Source organism: Callithrix jacchus, chromosome 8 (assembly GCF_049354715.1).
Source record: "Callithrix jacchus isolate 240 chromosome 8, calJac240_pri, whole genome shotgun sequence".
NCBI classification, from domain to species: domain Eukaryota; kingdom Metazoa; phylum Chordata; class Mammalia; order Primates; family Cebidae; genus Callithrix; species Callithrix jacchus.
In genome coordinates, this window is record NC_133509.1 from 46,354,450 (window position 1) to 46,361,314 (window position 6,865).

At 57.4% G+C, this 6,865-nt stretch overlaps 1 protein-coding gene across 5 annotated transcripts in view; it reads right to left on the reverse strand.

Moving 5' to 3' along the window:
* The window catches only part of PAK6 (p21 (RAC1) activated kinase 6), a 36,471-nt gene extending 30,492 nt beyond the window's left edge, over positions 1-5,979 (reverse strand). The window contains exons 1-3 of one of the 5 annotated variants that reach the window (XM_078334389.1): positions 5,224-5,979; positions 4,578-4,787; positions 4,351-4,433 (exon numbers count right to left, since the gene is read on the reverse strand). The gene's annotated coding sequence lies outside the window, so the exon portion shown is untranslated. The remainder of the gene's footprint in view (positions 1-4,350; positions 4,434-4,577; positions 4,788-5,223) is intronic. The other 4 variants (XM_035259858.3, XM_009005570.5, XM_035259860.3 and 1 more) reach the window with 4 other exon arrangements.
* Between the last annotated feature and the right edge of the window lie 886 nt (positions 5,980-6,865).

Genomic DNA, 6,865 nt, shown 5'->3' on the forward strand with positions numbered 1-6,865 from the left:
TAGCTGTGAGGTCTCAGGACCCACTTTCCTTCTCTCGACCTCTGCTTCCCACTCTAAAATTATGGGGGCTGGATGAAACATCCTCCGGGGACTCCCTCTGGCTTGAACATGCTACGGCAGTCTGAGACGGCCAGCTCCTTCCTGGGCAGCCTTTTCCTCCTCAGAGCTCCTCCCTGCTGACCTGGGACTGTGCTCCAGTGGCACAGGAGGCTGCAGCATAACTGGTCCCCTCACTCCCTCCACCCTCTGTGCTTTATTGCACAATTCCATAAGCAAGAAAATGGAGGCTGGAGACTCTCCAGGCCAGGAAGCTGAACCACAGAACCAGTCCTCCCGGTTTGAAAGTTTAACTCCGCCACTGCTGCAGCCGTTAGGGTCCTGGTCACCAGGCAGGCAGCAGGAGACCTTGGGTGAGGTGACTGGTGTGTTGCTCTTTCCTGAGTTGAGCTGGTCCCCACTGCAATGGGATCGGAGATCAAAACACAGCCCCAGCTGACCTGAGCTTTCTGGACCTGCTTCCCTGGACACCCAGAGGACCTCTCACCAGGTCCTTGACAGCCTGAAGGACACAGCTCTGCTTCCAGACCCTTAGCCAGAGGCCCAGGGAGCTGACTGCACAGAGGCTATGGGCAGACCAGAGGACAGGAGATTGCTGCCTGGGCTGAGAGACACTAGGATCTGGGGCTGACCGAGGCAGCACTTCAGGGGAACAGGAGGAACAGGTTGCCACAGATAATCCACAGGTGTACAAAAAAAGTCATCACTGTCCCCATACGTCGTGATGAGGTTTTGTAGGAAATCCTGGCCAGCAGCAGTGTCCCTTTGCTGGGGCTGAGGTGGTTGTGTCTCCTTGTGTGGTTATGAGGGAACCTGTTTTCCCACATGTGAGCTCCCCCAGCCCATGAAAGCCAGTCATGCTCTGGAGTTGCCTCGTTTTTCTGAGGTGAATAGACTTCAGGATTACCTTTCCTAAATTCACAGAACGGATAACGCTTTGTAGAAAAAACAGGAAGTCTCTGAGACAGAGCCTCACGATTACTGGGCATTTCCATTTGCCAGAGTGGTCCAGGAGCCCACGTGCCCCATCTGCCCCTCTGCCGGCCACACCGCCAAGTGTCTGCTTTAGATGGAGCTCAGCAGAACAGCTCCTCATGGAGTTAGGGCCAGCATGTGACAAAAGCTTCCAGGCCCAAAAAGGAGTGGGGCCAGGGCCACAGCGGCACTCTCAATCCCTCCAATAGGTGCAGCCACTTCACTTCAAGTCTAGACCCCAGAAAGAGGAGTCTCCAGTTATTACTTAGAAGCCTCAGTGGACAAACAATGTGCTATTTGGGAAAAAAAATAGACCTGGCATCATGTTTCTTCCTACCCTTCCTGGGCATTCTGAGCGCTTTCTTTTCTCCTCAGAGGAGGGTTCTTTGCAAGTCACCTCCTCCGTGAAGCCTTTCCTGATTCCCCTGAACAAGGTAAGGTCTCTTCCGGCACTTTGTTCCTCCAGTCCCTGTAATCACCACATTGGTAACAGTTCTCTTTTGCTGAATATGTGCATGCCAACCATGCTGTTCAGAGCATTCACTTACTGTCTCATTTAATCCTCTCAACAACCCTACCTCATAGGTACTATACTTATCTCTGTCGGACAGGAGAGGAAATTGAGACCCAGAGACATGAAGTAACTTGCCCGAGTCACCAGGAAGAGGCAGCCAGGGGCCTGAGGCTCACGCTGCTGACTGCATTGACCAACCACCATCCTAACAACCACCGTCCTGCCTCTTCCCGCCCTGGTGTCTCTCCCTGAGCCTGCTCCTCCTGCCTGCAACTGCAGACAGAAGCTGCTTCTTCCTTTGTCTGTCATTCTCAATTTATGTTTTTTATGTCCATCTTTATAAAGTTCTATGTGAACAACCATCGCCCAGTATTGGTGTAAACTTGTAAGTTATCTGGACTGGATGTGTCATGGCTGCCAACTTCAGCGATGAGTCTGGGGCCCAGCGTGGGCAAAAGGATGAAGCCACCCAGGGGCTGATTGTGGTTTGTGGATCCACTTGTTTCTCTTGGGGCTGGCCCCATGCTCAGCTTAGCTTTTCCTCCATTCCTCTGCTGCAGGCCTATAAGCATCCCCGGGGCATGAGCTCTGTCCTGCCGTGTCTACACCCTCTTCCTGCCACCACTGCTTGCACCTAGTGGTCAGGCCATGGCTACCATCTGCTTGGCAGTCTGTGCACCAGAATAAGATGCTGCCTGGACCCCACACCCTGCCTGGAGGAGACATGGTCCCCTTTATCTCACAAGTCACTCTTCTCATCTTAGCCCTTCCTGGGCCCTAGGGCTGAGCTCTGATGAAGTGGAGGGTACCTCCTCAGATGGGGTCAGCTTCCCAGGCACAGGCAGACTGTTTGCCCTGGGCAGGAGGACCATTGTGGGCTTCAGGAAGTTGTGAACTCATTCTGCCTCAGAAGCTTCCATTTACAATGCTCCACCCCAACCTGCTGGCTAATCCACTTCTTTCTATACCTAGGGCCTCCTTCCTTGGGGCCCACTAGCTGCAGGCAGCCAAATGACTCCTGATGAGCTTTGCTGGGATCCTTTCTGCTGCCCAGGTCTCAGGCACTGCTCCTGCAGCCTGGCCTTCCTGCTCAGGGCAGAGAGAGCATCTTAGAGGAAGGACTCTGCTTCAGGCCACAGGACAGCCTCCTGTGGGTCCTTGCTGCCTTCTGCACCCAGGACACTGTGTGTGGTAGGCATCTCTGGGCCATTTGGGTGAGGAATGCAGTCTTTGTGTCTCAGCCTCTTCCCTGCCCAGTCCCCTGTGCAGAGGGCCTCTCCCACAGATGCGGGCTGGCATAAGAAGGCCAGCTGTCTGGAGTCCTCCCTGAGCCCTCAGGACTCCAGGCAGCCTTTTCCTGTCCTGCTTAGCCTGCCCTGGGCCCTGCTGTCTGCTCCCTCCTGGCCTTGCCTGCTGCCTGTTGCTAGCCTGCTGTCTGCCTGGTGCTTGACACCCTCGCCCATCTGTCCCCAGTTGGGCAGCAGCCCCTGCTCAGCTCTGCAAACACGGAAGACTCCCAGGGACAGAGTCGCCTTTTGTGAGGAAGCAGGAGGTACCCCACAGCTGGGTCATTCTCATCTGGAGCCAAGTATGGGAATTCATTAGCACGAGAGACTCTATGGGTTCCTCCTGACTCAGCCCGTGTGCTCCTCCAGGGTGGGGGACTTTTTGGTCATCCTTAGGTGTTGTGGACAGAGAGGGGTGTCCTTGGCTGGAGACCTCACCCTCTCCACCCTTCCTGTGCCTGGCAAGTCCAGGAGGGCCCAGAGTGCTCACAGAGCTTCAGTTTGTCCTCAGGGCACTGGGCCGGCCGTGCAGTCCCCACAACCCATGCTCAGGTGCACAGAGCTTTCAGCCAAATCAGATGCTCCCAGAAGGGTTTCTTCTGGTGCCGACCCTTTCTGGACCAGGTCCTCTGGTCACTAGGGCTCCCAGGTGCCACCTCCAAGCCTTGGACTGGGACAACTGCCAGGAAAGCCTGCCTGCAGAGGGGATCCCTTGCCTGGCGCAAAGGCCTCAACCCCAGCTAGATGAGCTCGCACGGGGCTGAATCCCAGGCCCAACAGCCCCTAAACTCATCCTCTCCTCCTGCAGCCCAGTTCCCACCAGAACCAGCCTCAGGAAGACCCCAAGCAGAACTGCATCAACCTGTTGGTGTACAATGCCAGGGAAAGGACAACTGGAGGCTGCAGGACATTAGCCTTCTTTCTGGTGGGCCCAGTGCTTTATAGACCCAAGCTCACTGGGCCCAATGTCCCTGAAGCTGACCAGGTTATCCTCCCTGCAGCAGAGGTGGGCAGCCCAAGGCCTGTGAGAAGTGACTATGCTTGGCCAGGCAGCTCCCTGAACCTGCCCTGATGCTTAGTTTCAGAGTCAGAATCTGTGCCAGGTCATGCCCAGCAAAAAGGTGTGACTTGGAGCCTGGGACCCAGCAGTGCGTGCTAAGTATTTGTGGAATGAATACGCGAGGGAAATATCCCTGAGGCTGTAAGGTGAGGGGGGGCTTGTAGAGGGGTGTCCTGGTGGCACTGGCTTTGCCCAGAAGGCTCAGGAAGTACCTGCAGGAACGGCAGATACAAGTATCTCTCCCTCTAGCTAGGGAGCCAGAGTCCAGCTGGCATTGGACTGTTTCACAGTCAATCTGGAAAAGGGGTGCAGGTTGGGTGGGGATGGAGCTCCTTGACCCAGGAACCCGCAGCTGTGGAGTTAGCCTCCCTGTACCAGATGGGGGGCGGCCTGGACACCTGGGCACCCCTGTCCCTCACCCAGGAAGCCTGAACACACAGCGGCAGTGGGGACCTTACCGTGGCTGCTGCTTCTGGGCAGCGGGGCCCCGCGTTCTCCACTGCAGGCTGGTGCTTGTCTCTAGCCCAGGAAGTGGCACTCCCTTCAGGCAAAATAGAAGAAAAAAAAAAAAGGAAAAGAAAACCTCAGTGCTTTTCTCTCCCAGCCTCTTTTCCTGAAGGCTCCTGGTTGGTGTGGTCCTGCCTCTGTGGGCACACAGCTCCCCTCCCTCCAGCAGCTTACTCACCGGTGTGCCCGCAAAGCTGCCAGCTGTGTGGGGGAGGTGGGACCTCCCCCCTCCTCCTGACACACACTGGGGCATGCCCTGTGGGGACCAGGGGCTTGAGGGTGACACCTGCTGGGTCCCGACTGTGGGAAGCCGTGCCCTGGCCAGCGCCCTTCTCACTGAATGTGTCCCTGTGAGCTCAGCAGAGATGCACATGGGTGCTGCCTGGCCCTGCATGGGAGAGTGTGACAAGGTTCTCGGTAGGAAGCTGTTTCCTTGGTACACAGGCCTGCCAGAATGAGGGGGCAGCTGATGGTCTGTCCAGCCCCGGATGATGGGCTCCCACCCTTGGCCAGCCCCTCCAGACAGCTTCCTACCTGGGCATCTTGCTGTGTCTCTGTCCTGTGCACCCAGACAGGGCCTGGGCCTGCCGGGGCTGGCAGCTGCTCCTCACCCTGCTCAGGCCGTGTGTCTGGCGTCCCCTCTCCCTGACGCCCATCTCAGGGCCTGCGCCCACCCATCATCAATTAGGATAAACTGCTGTCAAGCCTCCAGCCAGCTCTCTGCTGGACCCAGCTGCTGCCCCAGCAGAGCGATGGCACACACCCCAGCTTACACGCTCTCGCACTCACACACGTGGGTCCACGCCCAGCACGGAGCCACCTACCTGCCCAGGCCAGCCTAAGCCAATCCAGCCTCGCTCTCCAAATGCCACTCCGACCTCAGAAGCCACTCCTTTACAGAAACATCCCCGTGGGAGATGAGTTCAGAGCCAGCCCGGAAGGACTCCAGTCAGCTCGGACAAGACCGCCCTTCTGTCCCGACACCTCCAGAGGACACACACCGGCAGCCTGACCACCATGTCTGCTACTGCACTCTGCCTGCTGCCACAGCCTTGTGGGCACCTCTGGCCCCCACAGTATCTTCCATATCTTTAGGGGGTGGGAGCAGACTCACAGCACGTCCCATCTTCCTGGAGCCCAAGGTAGGGAGGGGGGAGCTAGAAGGGCGGGACTCAGGTGCAGCTCCAAGTTTCCAGCTCCCAAAATAATCAGATGCAAAGGAGAAGCAGGAACAGCTCGGGGCGGGTGGTGACTCAATGCCTGTGGGCCGGCTTAGTCACCTGGATGGCTGCTGGTGGCTCCTGGCACCTCGGAACGGGAGCAGCGCCCTCCCCCACCTGCCTGGACCCGCGGCTGTCTCGGGAGCCCGGCCACGGAGCCCAGCGCCCAGGGCTGCGTGGCAGGCGCTGCCGCTCCACCCCGCTCCCGCCCATCAGGGCCCGGCGGCTCCGGCCGCGGCGCGCCCCTCCTCCACAGTTCGCCCCGGCTCACTTTGGGATTTCTTCATTAAATCCTCAGGCATCGACCTGCTCGGTTTGGGGCGCCGAGCTGCTCCAACGTTGCTTGGCAATTTTGATATCGTCGGGGGTTGCCATGGGGAGGAAGGTGATGTCATTGACACAAAAAACCCCACTGAATTTACAAATCAGCTGGGGCTGGAGCTATTTATAAAAACACGTTTTTCTCTGCCTTTCTTTGCTGAAAGGGAGGAGGAGGAAGGGCTGCCTGCCGGGCTCAGGGTGAGCCTCCCTGCTGTCCTCCCTACTCTTGACCCCAAGAAATCAGACCTCCTTGGCTGACCCCCACCCCTGCCCCCCAGAACTTGGAGCTGCGGATTCAGACCTGGCAGGTGCTGGTCTCAGCTGGTTTGGTTGGAAGGCTGAGCGTAGCAGGCAGGGCATATGAGGCAGGGTGGGCGCTGGCTTCCTGGGTTGGCAGGGACCAGAAACCAGTTACTCATCCGCGGCCCTTTATTTCACGGCCCCTGGTCAGAAAGAGGCATTTGCTGGTAAGGCAGCTTGAGCTCTCTGGGTGCCCCCCTGCCAGCAGCTCCCCAGAGTGCCAGGTGGAGCCCAACCTTCCCAGTGCCATCCCCACCCCTAGCCTCAGTGTCTCCTTCACTGGCTCCTTTTCTTCTCCTAGTGTCCAATCGTGGGCTGCCCAGGCTCCAGGCCTGGTCCCCTGCTCTTATCTCTCCACACTCAGCCACCACTCCCGTGAAAATCTCTTTTTTTCTGTGGCTCACCCCAGAATCCATTTTGTGCCTGCCCCACTTGAGGCACCACCTCTGATGGCCCAGCTCCCACTGCCAGGACCTACTGCTACTGACAGCCAGAGGGAAGCCTGAGAGTTCTTGACTCTTCCCCAGTCCTTTGTATCCAAGGTGGCACTCAGCTCTACATTTTATTTTTGAAAACTCCAACTTTCTTCTGTAGTGAAGCCCTGTGGTATTTGGTTAAAAACCCA